General features: G+C 32.0%; 1 protein-coding gene and 1 non-coding gene across 3 annotated transcripts in view; one reads left to right on the forward strand and one right to left on the reverse strand.

The window, feature by feature from the left end:
* The window catches only part of LOC107436800 (uncharacterized), a 173,025-nt gene that overhangs the window by 61,289 nt on the left and 95,901 nt on the right, over positions 1-15,835 (reverse strand). The window lies entirely within an intron of this gene.
* TRNAR-UCG (transfer RNA arginine (anticodon UCG)) lies at positions 5,656-5,728 on the forward strand. The gene has a single exon. It is a non-coding gene; the product is annotated as a tRNA-Arg (tRNA).

Genomic DNA, 15,835 nt, shown 5'->3' on the forward strand with positions numbered 1-15,835 from the left:
TCCGTTCCATTTTGTTTTTTCCCAGTGGTAGTAAAATAGAATTAAAATTTCAATTGCAAGCAAAATAATACGTTATATTTTAAAAGGCTTTAGCTGACAATCGTGANGTAACGCATATTAATATATGTGCTTAATTTTTGTAAGAATAGTGGTGATCAAAATCATTTAAAAATTAAGTTTATAAAAGAAAAAATAGTATATATTTACTACCACTTTAAATATAAAAATAAAATCTTCCGCAAAATCCGGAAGAGTTGGCAGGCATGCTATCATGGTTGTCAACTTAAGTTTTCATAAATACAACGTATTTGTTTGCTTAAAATTGAAGTATTAATTCCATTTTAATACCACTGGGAAAAATTATAATGGAAAGGATTAAAAGTTGGCAGGTATGCTATTACGGCGAAAAACGTGTCCCATGGGCCAATTAGCAAACATAAACAGTTATTTTTCTAATCAAATAATCTCTTTAATTCTTTCACATTAATTGAACTTTATATAAAAAAAGTTGTGTTTCTTGGTGCGTTTAAAAAAATATCAAACATGTAAAATGCATACGCACAAGCGCTGTTTAGTTTTGAGTTGCATTGCCAAATAGTGAATTTGTTATTAATTTTATTTCTTTTCATATATTTTTTTCAAAAGTATAGTTCTTAGCTTATGTTTAATATTTGCCAATATAATATTTATGTTTAGTTAAATGTGTATTTTTCTCGCTGAATTGAATCAGCCACAATCGAAGTCAATAGGGCGAGTAATTTAGAACTTATGAGAAGTTCTATGCTTTAAAAGGACTATTTTTCGAATACACCTGTTTAAGTGTTGGACTGAAAAAAGTTGAGCTCGAATCACTTGAATTGATAGTTTTAAAATTTTTTTTTTGTACGGATAAGAAAAGTTAGAAACTAAATTTCTTTTAATGCAAAATCATAATTTTTTCTAAATTATATATGACCTATTTGCTTTATTTTGATTACTTTCCATTTAGTGTAAGAAGAACTGCATAAGAAACAACACTGCTTCTGTCTAGATAGCAAACTTGCTTGTGAATACTTTAAAAATATCGATGTAAGGAATACCGGGCAATGATCCACCCATCCATGCCGGCTATTATCCCAGTTAACCCGATTATTATTATACATAGAGATTTCTGAATTTTTTTTTTGCCTTTCTTCTAAAATAAATAAAGTATAAATCTACTCTCTGGGTTAAGAAATCTTTTTCATCTAATGCTAATTAATCACAATTATGTTAATTACATGACTAAAATAATTATATTTTATTGTTATTGACGTATGAAAAATAATGTAGAATTGCTAATAAAATTGTATTGTAAAAATATTTGATCAACGCCCAAAATAAAATGTTCATCAACAAAATTTCGTATCCTGCCTCAAATATCCATTTTGGTTAAATAATTAACGTGATTACCGCTAGTTTCAATAAACAGCATGAGCTTTCATTAACAAGCTATTTTTGTACTGATTAAAAAAATGTGAGCTTAATTAACTCCATGCAAAATATTTAAGTAGATCCGTTTACAATATTAGACGGAGGAAATAACAATCAGGAAATCAAAAACATCGTAAGCGAGCGAGACCGATAATTGTTATTAGCGGGGGGAAATAATCGCTGCTACTACGATTTCCTTTTTAATCGATTGGTACTTCATTAGTTTTAATCATTATGTTTTAAGTAGATTAAAAAAGAACAAGGGGAAATAAATGTTCCATTGTGTTTTATTTTTATCGTCTGCGCCAGTGAACGAACCTGGATTTCATTATATGCGCACTAATCTAAAGAATTCTTATTTAAAGGAAGGTCTTATATTGGTAATAAAAGGTCATTAGGGATAGTGTTGTTTTTGTGGATTACAAATACAGGTTTGTTTTTTTCTTTCACTGTAAAAAATGGATTATGTTAATAATCAGTTGGATTGGCTAACAATGCTTAGCTGTAATTGCAGATGTTTCAAGTTAATAGCTTGTATCACACAATGAAGTTACTAGCTCGAATAGCTTTTGATACTTTATAATTAATATTGAAACCGTAGGTTTATTTATACTTCGTTAATTTTTTTTTGACGGAAGAGCTATTACTCTGCTTTTTGAAAGGACTTTATACAGTGGTTAAGGATTAAACGCTAAAACTTAAGAGAATTTTGGTTAAATTTTCTGGGCATAGAGCGTTCACCTCCAAATCAGGTGATCCATATTCGAATCCATGAGGTGGGTAGTTGAAATTTCTAGACTACAAAACCCCTTAACAATTTATTGATAAGTTGAAATTTCGTATTCTTACGGAATTATAATGATTTTCATTCGACTTCCTTAGAAGCTTGATACAAATATTTTACCTTAACTGATATACTATATAATTTTATTAAAAATATATTAAGAAAAAAAATCAAATTTTATTACTCAAAATATATAAAATATGTTATCACACTTTCTCTCGATAAACCATGAATTTCCTATAGTTAGCTTCAAAGTTTTAATTGTTTAAATTAATTTATAAATATAGTTGACCTATTTCCGTTTGTACTAGAAAACATCAACAAATTGTTGTTTAATTCAATTGTAACTCTTATTTTTATCCAGACTTATATAAAATATACAGATTATTATTTAAATTAATATTATTTGTTTATACTAGGGAACAAATTTTTTTGGAAGTACTACTTGATTTTACCTATCTCGGGGGTGGGGGATTTCAGATATGAAATTCGTTTAGTTCGGAAAGTACAGATTTTTTAAGGATACCTATAGTTTAATTTATTTTCTGCAAGAATGTACAAATTTAAAGAGAACGTATAAGGTTATATGCATACTTGGAAACTTGTCTTTAAAAATAACACTCTGATCACCACTCTGATCACAACTTTATCATATATCATCATAAACTGAAATCTATTATTGCCTACTTCCTACTACTTCCTACATAACAATTTCGAGTAAATTTTCAAATTCACTCTAGTAAATTAAAAAAAAATCTGGTTAGAAATATACTATTAAATTGTATAAAAACTGTAGCTTGATTTATAAAAACTATACTAACTGTAAAAGCCGATTGTAAATTTGAAATAAGCTACGTGAAAATATCTCGTGATTTATTAAAAAATCTCATGCATCAGAAAATAATTAAACAAATCAATAAAAATTGTTTCTCAGTGTTACTTAAGCCTTCAAAGAACAACCTTGAGGCTGTTTTGCTCGAAGATTCTGTCGTACCATTCTATAACTTTTTTTATGAATAATATGGTATTGTCATAACTGTTATGAATCTCAATAGTTAAAGAGAAGTTGTGTTTCCAGAGTGTTAAGGTCAAATTTAGCCTATCTTTAGTCAGCGCCGTCAATGCTGAAAAAAAGGCTCAAAATGCCCATAGAGGGAAATGAAAATGAAAAGCAATCACTATATAGTTTTTTTCTTTTTAAGTTAAAAAATTAATCCCACACTGCATTATCTGAACTCATAAAAATTTGCAAAAATAGAGTATTATTGATTGATTTAGTAAATCGNGTTTCAGTATTTATCTTTTTTAAATTTGAATTCTTTTATGTCGTTTGCTTTTCAAACTAATGCTTTGGGCTCTGAATTCGACAATTTAGATATTTCTGAGATCAGATTCTTCTCTGACAAAAGATGTTTCTTCGTTAAGTTTTTCATTGCAGTCGCTAATTTATATTATAGTTTTTATATTTTGTAATATTGTTTCATTATTGTAACATATTAAATTTATGCCTATATTATTTGGTAAAAATTTTTATTTCAGTTGAACTAAAATTAATTTTTCTCCATGTGAAATCTTGAATGATTCTAATCCTCTCATTTCCAAAAAAAGAAGAAAATACTACTGCAAAATAGTTTAAATACCGTTGAATTAATAATCTAATATCTTCATCCTCAAACAAAATCGGATGTAAGTGATCGAATTGTATATTCTTATAACCACTACCAATGTTCAAATCCGTAGTCTTGTAATTTTGAGCCTGATCCAGAACACAAGGGAACTCCTGGTTCAAGTATTGAGAGAAATTTACCTTCATACAGGACTTTTTTCGATGGAACTGACCAGCATTTGCCTTTCAGGAACCTCTCACGGTTAGCCTGATGGCGAGGGGGCTCTAACCACTGATGGTATTTTACTTCAACACTGTGTTATCTGAGAGCCGGGTGCGAAATTCGTATTGACCAGCCGTAGTTGGGTTTCGAACCCAAATCACCTCAATGGGAGGTGAGCTCTCTGTTCCCTGAGCCACCACGCCCCATATAATTGTTTTTAAATTTTTTTTATATATATTTTTTAAAAACTCTCTTATTGCTCTATAATTGAAAGTGAACCGTGATGGCTCAATTTCAAGGAATAGAGCGCTCAAGGAATAATGGCAGGGAATAGAGCGTTCTCTTTTCAATGAGGGGAATCGGGTTCGAATCTCAGCGATGGCTGATTGATTCGAATTCCGCACCCAGCTTGCACCGACCACAGTGCTGGCGTAAAATATCTTCAGCGGTCGACGGATCATGGGTTAGAGTCCCCTTGCCGTCAGGCTAACCGTTGGATATTTTTTGGTTTCCCTGTCCATGTAAAGACTCAAAATTCCTTCACGAAGGCAAATTTCTCCCAATACTCTGTCCAGGAGTTCCCTTGTCTTCTGGATTGGGTTCAAAATTAAAAAGCTACAGAGTTTACCATTAGTAGTCGTAAACTCATAAAAATTGAGTCGGCTGTTCAACGACGGTTATAAAAAAATAAATAAAAGGCTAAGATTAAAAGTTATTCAGGGTAGTCCGTTATTTATTTTGGGCACTGTACAATTTCTTATGTCCTTGAAATAATATGATGACCGACAATCTTCGAAACAAACTCTAAATATTAAGCATCATTTTTTGTTCTCTAATATTTATCAAAAATCAGAAATGGTAGAGATAAAAATAATAATGAAAAATTCCACAGAAAACTGATTGTAAACACTTGAAGTCTACTTTAAGAAAGTATTTCAAGTGATTCCTTGTTAAAAGTCATACATCTTCCTAAGATGGGTACTTATTGTCTTCTTTTTTTACCCACGAAAAGAAAACTTTCATAATTTCAAAGCTTTCTTTTGATGTCGTTACAACACACTTTTATAAGTATGTGTAGTTTCTTAAGAAGTCACTAGGATTAAAGAGAAACGTGCTTTGAAACAACAATAATTCTTTTATGTCACAATTTGATCACACCTTTAAGAGTTTTTATGTTCATCATTTTTATTTTTTATCTTTTATGGTTTCTCCTTATTATTCCTTCTATTCTTGTTTTTTTATTTTTATACTTGAAGCATCCGATGACGTTATCTTTTTCAAACATATAACAAGGCTAAACATTAGAATTTATGCAACGATTTTAAAATTAGGAGATTTTTTATGAAAGGATGCGTTTTAAGCCTTTTATCTTCAACATAATTTATGAATTTGCTAATAAAATTTTAAGGATTTTTAATATTTTATAATATATTTTTTTTAATGCTATTTTAGTTTCGAAAAAACTACATTTTAGAATCTTTTAAGTTTATTATTTTTAAACAATTTATTATTTTGATCATAAGTTTAACGAAACTTTCCAATTGTCTCTTTATACTAAAAAGAATCGATTACAATGCCTGAGCAGACTGTGTCCGTGTGGCCTAACGGATAAGGCGTCTGACTTCGAATCAGAAGATTGCAGGTTCGAATCCTGTCACGGACGAATGTAAAAAAGAATAGTTTCGATCTTTAGATAGAAAATAAGAAGGTAAAAATTTTTTTTTTAAATATTAGAGCTTATACTTTTAGTACTTTAATATAAAAGTTTAATAAACGCTTTTTTAAAATTTCAATAAAACTTTTAAATAAAATACATTCAAATAGCGAACATATAAATCTGAGACTTCAAAACAGTTGCTAATAATACGAATAGCAAAAAAAAATATGATAGCTTGAGAGTCAAGTGAGCATGTGAGGTCATAAAGTCATCAATCTTCTCAGTTATCAATCTTCATAAATTCCTCAATTTTCATTCTTTTGATTCCTTCAGGGGAAAATAGACAACGAGAAGCGAAAATCTTACCCTTTAATAACTTTGGGTAAAGGAAAAAACAATTCTGTAGATACAGGGTGACAGTTATTGAACTCTATCAAACTGTCTACAGTATCCAAAGATTTCGACAAAATATGGTTAATGCAAGACGGAACTTGACCCCATCGGACCAAGAGAGTGTTTGATGTCCTATAGGAGCACTTTGGGGGTTGCATTCTGGCTCTGGGGAATCCAGAGGAATGAGACTCGCCTGGCCGCCATATTTTCCAGATCTGAACGCACGTGACTCATTTTTGCGGGACTATATTAAAGAGAATGTGTAAAGAAATAACCCCAAAACTATTGCTGAGGTGTAAACTTTCATTCAGGAAGTTCCGGTTCCAATATTTTATCGGGTCATGCAGAATTTTTCTATTCGTCTGCTCCACATCATAGCCAGTGATGGCAGGCACATCGAACATGTCATAACATAAATCCGACTATCTGTAGTGACGTTTACATGTTGAATAAAACTTGTACTTACAGTAGTTTTTTTTTAAAAAAATAATTTACTTTTTATTTCATACAGTTCAATAATTGTCACCCTGTACATAATAACTATTAAAAAATCTTGGAAAAAAAGTTTTCTGTGAAATTAATAATAGGACCATTTTTGCATTGCGTTTGATATGTATGTACGGCATTACTTTATTTCAATACAGCTGCCAATAGAGAATTTCTAAAATTCAATTCCACGCTTAGCTAATGAAGTTTGCTTTCAATCTTAATTGAGCATAAATGAGTGTTATCCGGAATTGTTATCCGTTACCCGACTCAGGGTAATAACCGGGTATCCGGTACATTTCGAATTATTAATATATATATTGATAATTGTTAAGTTTATTATACTGGCAGTTGCAGTTTGGAAACAAAATTAAATTGTTGTCTACTTCAACCACTTCCTGCCCACCATCATCCCGATGTACCGCACCTTGTTATCAAAAAAAGGGCGGCAAATCATTAAGGGAAAGACATAAAAAAAACCATTCCCAATTTCAATCCACCAAACATTCAAATGATGTTCCACCATAACTTAGAATTCCACCACGTCGGCTACCCAAAAGAACAGAACAGGAAAAAAAAAATGTCTTATTCGAAGAGATCGTCTGATGATAGTGGGCAGCTTATGGAGTCCTTGAGGGCTCCAACCTTCAGAACGACAAGGTCGGCGTTTGCTCTGATGCAGAAATCAGCATCCACGCAACTCAACTCAACAATGAAGAGTTAACTCGGAGAAAGAAGGAGTGCAAAACTGCCTTTTTTGTTTCGTTTTTTTTATCCTATTTTTTTATTCTCGCATGAAAACTATTCTGTTCCAAAAGCATTGTTCTTTAGAATATGTCTGGTAGCTAGACCCCGAGAAAGCGAATTCCAATATAAAGGACATTACATTATTTTAACGAGCGTTCGTTATAATTTAAAATGAAAAGAAACTGCCCTTCGGGTTATTTTCGTTTTTTCTGAATGAGTTCAAGAGGAATATTAGCCGAGTTTTGTGTTCTATTTTGGAAGTATTTTTTTTTAAGGAGCTGTAAATGACTTTAAATTGGCGACAATGACGGAATATTAGAATCATACTTATTTTATCATTTCTATGGCCTCTATGATAGAATGACTTGCTTTGTTTGCAATATCCCTCCAGAATGTTATTACAGTTGAACTCGCTGATAACGAACGCGAAGGGACCTCAACGCTTCCTCTTTGTAACCGAGTGCTCGCAAATAGTAGGTTCAGGAAAAAAATCTTGAAAGTTCATAAATATTAAAATATATGTACTCATTTTATTAGTTTTGTTTATTTCTGGATATTATAAAAGAAGTTTTAATTTGCTTTGAACTATCATGTTGTCTCTTTCACTAATCACCCGAAAAACATCTTCGTTTGAACCGCCGCTCTGGAAAAAAAGTTATTCTATTCTATTCTATTTTTCCTTATTTTATTTTTATTCTATTCTATTTTTCTCTATTTTATTTTTATTCTATTCTATTTTATTCTATTCGATTTTATTCTATTCTACTCTATTTTATTTTATTCTATTCTATTCTACTTTATTTTATCCTATTCTATTTTATTTTATTGTATTTTATTTCCATTCTATTCTATTTTATTTTTATTCTATTCTATTTTATTCTATTTTTTAACCGACGTTGAACAGCCGACTCAATAAAAAAAGCTTGAAATTTTTCAGTGCATTAAAAAGCCACCAAGTTCATTGTACGTTTTGGGTGGTTCAGCTTGAAATTTTTCACATTACTTTTGCTATCGTCATCGCTTTCATTATTATTATTATTATTTTGTTAGCTTCGGCTGCTTAGATTTCAGTTACACTATTGTGAGAAGTGACAACTTTGGCGTCAACAGTGGCGTCATAAAGCCTTCAAATTCTTCTCTGCTTGTTTTTGATTTTTAAAGTTGTCTTCTTGTTGCAAATGCACGAAATGAAAAGAACCGCCTTCACGCGTCCTCTGGATTTTTGACTCATTACTAATTTTCAGTTATCTTAGGAATGTTTAAGAAATTCTTTCAAAAAAAGAAGAAGACTTAGTTGAGCTGGAGAGGTGGAAGAAAGTAGAAATTTCATGAATCGCAAAAATATTTTGCTCTCTACAGGCGAAGTATGCATATTAAAAGAGAGCTTTGCTTCAATAGATTTAACATAGTACAAACTGCGTATTTCCGATTTCTTTGTTAAAACAGGGTTCTCGTAAAACCAGGGTTCCTTACAAACGAGTTCGAATGTATAATTGTAATGGAGTTTAATGGCTGAGAAGTTATTTTGTTCGATAAGGATTTGCTCCATCACAAAATTAAATAAATAAAAGTGTTCAGTTTTTAAGGAATGATATTTGAAATCAGTAAAAGCAGGCCTGAAAGCCAGACAGAATAGAGAAAAAACTGGTAGTAGTACTTTTATAGCAATAGATAATTTTCGGGAGGATAAAATCTATTACAAATAATAAACATTTCATTGCTATTTATTTTTTCTCAACTTGCTTTGCTTTATTTAGAAAAACTGGGCAAGAACAATTTTTTCTCGGGGAATTAGCAATTCACTATATAAATAGCATCCATTCAAAAAAATTTATAGTTAAGGATATTTTATTATTTCCGAAAAAAAGATCAAAAACGGAATTTTTACCAGTTTTTACTCCTTTCCGTCTTGATATATATGAACTTTCAGCCCTGAATAAAAAATTACCTACCTAATCATGGCTGTATTCACTTCTTTTTTAAAGGCAATTTATGTAAATCATCGATCAAGTTGTACAAATTTCTAATCATGGTTATTTTTATGTTACCACACTGTTACTGTTAAATCAAAATGTTATATTCACTGTAAGTATAATATTTTTAAAATGGATGGGTTAGGGGCCGCTGCGTGGCCCAGGCACCCAGTTTTTGTTAAATAAGGAAAGAATAAAAAATTACAGGTTTTATCTGTTTAACCATGGTTCACAGTTGAAAAATTTGAAAAAGTGTTTGTAATATTTATGTTAGTGTGAATGACTGAAATTGGGGTTGTTGACACTCACATAGCCGCTTTAGTAAATATCCGAAATATATATACTCTCGTATATCTAGTTAAGTGCCACTGCCCGATATACATTTGCCCAGTATACCCTACATCAATGATTTTTTAATGTTCAGTGCCACTGCTCGGTATACATTTGCAGAGATGCCAACTGCTCCGGACACGCCAAAATAACTAAAAAACAGTAAATAACTACAAAGTAAATTTTGCAAGTATTTGACTGCTTTTGCTTGCTTTTTGACCCTTTTGAAGGCCGTGGTAAGTATACTTACAACCACGTTTTACCACTTTTAATTTAGGTTTCCATTTTTCAATAACTTCAGCTTTCTTGAAGTGAGTTTGAATAAAATTGGTAACCATTTGTCACTTTTAAAAAACGTATAAAAGTTATAAAATACATAATTCCTTTCGAAGTTTGTAGCATTTAAGGAATTTATTTAATAAATAAAGAAAAATAAAAGTCAATAAGTTCCTAACCGGTCATGTTAAATATATTTACTACCAAAAAAAATGGCATTTTTATAAACTAAATGAGTTTTGTTTTATATCAGTTACTGTTCTTAAAACATTTTCAATTCCAAAAATACTTTAAATTACCTTTACTAGAAATAAAGGGCCCATTAAAGGGTTAAAAGGTTTAGCATCACATAAGTACTCGTTCGTTCGTTCGTTGTAGTGGAACTGGGCATCTGAGGCCTTACTGCCGTTTTCCCATTCATCTTGAAGTTAAACTTAGAAACATACATGACAAAATTAAAGTTTGGGGTTCTTGAGAAAAGAAAAATGGCACTTTGCCATTATTAGGCAATGACAAAATTACAAGTAATAAAAATGTACATGAAAAAGGTAAAATTAAAGTTCAATGGGAAAATAAACACTAAAGAATATTTACAGTTTGGAAATACATATAAAAGGGGGGCGAGTGAAAAGAATCACATAAGTGCTATAAAGTGGTGAATTATATAAGCCTACGAATTATTTAGGAATAGTGCTGGATAAAAATCTACTGAATTGAATTTATTAAACCAAGAATCACAATTGATAAACTACCACTTTAAAATATATATTTGCTGTCCAGAACAAGTTGGCATCTCTGCATTTGCCCGGTATAAAAACTATTGGCGTAGGGCGTACACCAATAGTTTTTTTTATGGTTAAATGCCACTTTTCAATATGCATTTAACCGAGCACTGATGTTTCTTCTAATATATCCTTAGCAGTTATTAAAATACTGAATAATATCAACGAGTGAATCAATATCAAATCGGATATAACAAATATTTCGGACATTCACCAAAACGACTATGTGACTGTTGCTCACCAGGGAAAGTCGACATTCTATTGATACCGGTCATTCACGGCAACATTTACACGGAAAATCGTATTTGTTTGCGTTTGAGACTAATAGAACAATTTAATAACTCTAGATAAGGGATTGGCAGAACTGCGGCTCTTTTAACCCCTTAACGATCGGTTAATTTTCAATTAAACGGTCATAAAAATGCCTATTTTGCATAATACACGTATTTGATTAGTGCTGACATCTAGTTTAGAATAAACTAACTATCTACAATTACCTAAAAAATATCCTGGTACTGCCATCTGGTGTGTAAATTGAGAANCTAAAATTAAATTTTTTTTAAATATTAAGACATTAATTTTTTTACCGCCTGAAAAGAAGATTTCTGAAACTATGGAAATTCCGTAGCAGTTGTAGGGTATGCATAAGTACTATAAAGTGGTGAATTATATATGCTTACGAATTATTTAGGAATAGTGGTGGATAAAAATCTACTGAATTGAATTTATTAAACCAAGAATCACAATTGATAAACTACCACTTTAAAATATATATTTGCTGTCCAGAACAAGTTGGCATCTCTGCATTTGCCCGGTACCAATCAATGCTTAAATATCAATTGTGCTTTTTATATTCACGAAAATTTCTGATTATTGCATAAATCATGACTTATATTAAATATCAAATCATGTTTAATTTATCAAGCAAATATGCTTGATCTTCTGTAATGCTACCTAAATGCTGCATAATTCAAAATGTTTTTTAATTCAACTTGTAAATACTTCATGATGAATGGGTTAGGGGCCGCTGCGCGGCCCAGGCACCCAGTTTTAGTTAAATAAAGAGAAGAGAAGCATTTGCCCGGTATAAAAACTATTGGTGTAGGGCCTACACCAATAGTTTTTTTATGGTTAAATGCCACTTTTCAATATGCATTTAACCGAACACTGATGTTTCTTCTAATATATAATTAGCAGTTATTAAAATACTGAATAATATCAACGAATGAATCAATATCAAATCGGATATAACAAATATTTCGGACATTCACCAAAACGACTATGTGGTTGTTGACATTCACCGATGAAAGTCGACATTTTATTGATTCCGGTCATTAACGGTAACATTTACCCGGAAAATCGTATTTGTTTGCGTTTGAGACTAATAGAACAATTTAATAACTCTAGATAAGGGATTGGCAGAACTGCGGCTCTTTTAACCCCTTAATGATCGGTTAATTTTCAATTAAACGGTCATAAAAGTGCCTATTTTGCATAATACACGTATTTGATTAGTGCTGACATCTAGTTTAGAATAAACTAACTATCTACAATTACCTAAAAAATATCCTAGTACTGCCATCTGGTGTGTAAATTGAGAAATAAAATGTTTTCCGGCCAAAAGAAATGAATTAGTTTTATTCTTATTGGTGCGTTACTTCTGAACACTCCAGTCTGGAAATTTCACGGGAGAGAGAAATAGAGTAAAACCTCACCCCGTCATTTTCACGGGAGCGAGAAGGAAGGGGTTAACGTAAAGTTGTGGCCTCCCAGTTTCATACGAAAAAATTAATGATTTATTGTCAAAATCCAAAAAAAAATAAGAAAAAATATTTTTAAGTACCTAATTTCTCATTAACTTCTATTTGCATAATCGTTAATTACAAACAGTTACGCTTAACGTGACCGTAATGAGATAAATTTGAAGTATTGTTTTGTTCCTAGAGATGAGCCTCCGTGACCATGCTTATCTTTCAGCCAATTGCATTCCATTTCCACTTCGCCAGTTTAAAGATTTCCTTAAAGAAATAAATAGCCAGTTTTCCGACCTACTTCTGCACAATAAATTGCGATGGCTTTCCAGAGGTAACGTATTGCAACGTTTTGATTTGTGCTTGAGGGAAATAAAAGCACTTCTCAATGAAAAAAAAGAGCATTGAACATCCTGAATTGGGAGAAGACAAATGGCAGCAAAAATTCAACTTCATGGTAGATACATGCAATGAAACTAAATGAGCTAAATCTGAAACTGCAAGGAATGGGCAACCCAGCCTACGCCTTGCTTGAAGTAGATTGTTGTTGAAGACATGTAGAGCGGTAAATTGCTTCATTAAAAAAATCTGAGGCAGTATCGCAATGAGACCAATGCAACTATTGACACGAATTTCTTCAGCATAGCTTTAAAAAAATGAAGGATGGATTCGCTGAACAATTCTAAACACAAGTACTTTCGCTTTCATAGTAAATCCTTTCAATATAAATACAGATGAGATGAGCCATTTGGAATTGATGCTGGATGGCTTCAAATGACTGCTGGATTTGTAAGCCAAAGACTTGTGGAGTGGCAAGTTCGCAGAACTCAAGAGCAAGTTGGAAGAGTTGGATTTCTAGAAATGCATGCACATCGCGCAGAACAACTGGACAACTCTAAATGAAATTCCGCGAGTTGAGGCCCTCATATTCGGTTCATGGAATAGTCGTCCAGAATTCTACAGCGAGGTGAAGAAGTTGGCATATGGAGAGCTGACGATCTTCTGGTCGACATATTCGTGTGAGTTCTCTTGCATGAATATTACAAAAAGTAGAGTTAGAAGTCAGCAAACAAATTAAAATCTGGAGTCGTGCATGAAACTTAAAACTAGTTATAAGCAAGATTCTAGTCAAAGCCAGTGCTCCCATTTATGTAACTATCAATATTTGTGTTTTTGTATATTATTCCTTACTTCAAGCTGTTTACTTGAAATCAAATATATATCAACGAATACTATAATTTTAAATCGAAAATTCTTAGTGGCTCTTTAAAACTTAGAAAACAATCTCTTTTATACTATATAAATCACAATACTGAAAAAGCTTTTACTACCGCTTTTTCTTCATATTTGACAAAAATATAATAAGAAGTCTTCAATCTTGTATCTTGCATCCAATATCACTCAAGAGCTAGTAGANTCACACAACACTAATCAAGGGGATCTCCCCATCCCAATGATGGTTTTCACTTCTAAACTCAAGATTTACTTCTTTAAGGACTTGATTTGTTGTTACAACATACTACAACTTCATTGATATTTAGGACCTCCTAGAATACGACAAAACAGATTCGATGAATCGGTTAGTGTCTCTTCGCGCCATACGCCGAGATAACCCCAATATTCAGCATCCAGTCTCCAATACCATCAAAAAAGTTAAAGTTGCTTTTCAGGCACTCAGACTGATACTATCGAACAGTTAGAAGGCACATACACATCACGTGTGTACGATTTATTCTAGGTTATGCTTAACCAGAGCCTCCACACGGTTTCGTATATGTAGTCCGATTAGACCACTATGAAAGGAAACTAGTTAATGAAAGAGCTATTTTATAGATTATCTAGTAAAAGTAAGAAAGTGATAGCAAATGTGCTTCTAACTTTTTCTAAAAATTTATGACTGTAATTGGTTTTGCTTATTTAGATATCAACCACCAAAGATTCAATTCTCAAATGAATATGATAACTATCTCTCAATTACTTTTAGAATAGAATTTGATTTCATGCGCACCACTGGTTCATTTTTTTAAAAGTCTACTCAGACTACTTATAAAAAACCCTGTGGAGGCTAGCTGATGTAGGAGGTGATGATCGCAAAAATATAGCTGGATATTTTGGATAGCTCAGTGTCTGGCACGAAGCTCCACTAACTGATTCGTTGAATCTGTGTGAAAACTCTTCTCAGAGGGCAACAATGTGTTAATGATGTCAAAAAAGTTATAACTACTTATCAGGCTCGACTTTTGACTAATTTAAAGTTGGTCTAAAACACCAAGAGACGCATTTATATCACGTGTGTAAGCTCTATTCTAAGTTTGGCTTCCCCCGTTTGGGGACCGCTAACTAAAACACAAATAAGAAGATTACTCATCCTTTGAGCACAAATTCTTACGTAGAATCACAGTAACACCGTGGATCGTGAGGTATAATACGATTTATAATGATCTGAAAATTGAGAAATTAGACAAGTACCTTGAACGCGTCCATTTCTTAATGAAGCCACGGAATGCGCAGGGTGAGTGGGACTTTAATCAAATGTTCGATTTTGAATTAATATGCCCCAATATAAAATTTAGTCCAGCGACTGCCTTTTTCCTCAGCGAGGGTGTTTTATCAAAACACTTCAACCCCTTATCAAATTAATTTCTCATCATAATGAGATGAACTGTACCTCTATGCACTGCAGAAGCTCTTCCAGAGAGGAGGGAGTGATACTGGTAATCACCATGCTTATTGCTTTTAATCACTCTTCGTTCTTTTGTATATATTGTATATAGTCATTTCCCTATCCCAGATAATTTTTTGTATTTATACTCTTAGATTTTTATTATTTTATCATGTTACGTTATTATTTTATCATATTATTTAATCACTTACGTGATCTTCACCCCCCTTCCTCCCTTATTCTTATTCCGTTTTGATAAAAAGGCTGATAGCTCCCTAGGTATCTGTAACCTGAATTTAAATTGGCAATCATGCCGTAAGTGGGTTAATTCAGGGATCAGAAATCTTTGACACCTCATTTGTCCGAACTAAACATGATTACTAGCCGCTCTCAAATCACAAAAATGTATACAAGCACAAATGTTTACAAGTGGTTTACAAGCTGCAGAATACCAATCACTCAGTTAATTGATAGAATAACATTAAACTTATACGAGAGTAATCGGAAAAGCAAGTTTTTTTTAAAATATCTATAAAAGAAAATTAGTTCATTTTCTGTACTATCATTTACAGTATTTTAAGGATGAAGCATTTGTCTCTTTTTCTCCCCAATTAATCTCTAAATTGGTTAATGCATTTTTGCAGACACTGTGACAAGTTCTGTCTGCTATACCAGCTTCTCGACTTATCATTGAGTAAAGCATTTGTCTAAAA

This window comes from Parasteatoda tepidariorum, chromosome 9 (genome assembly GCF_043381705.1).
Source record: "Parasteatoda tepidariorum isolate YZ-2023 chromosome 9, CAS_Ptep_4.0, whole genome shotgun sequence".
Taxonomy (NCBI): Eukaryota; Metazoa; Arthropoda; class Arachnida; order Araneae; family Theridiidae; genus Parasteatoda; species Parasteatoda tepidariorum.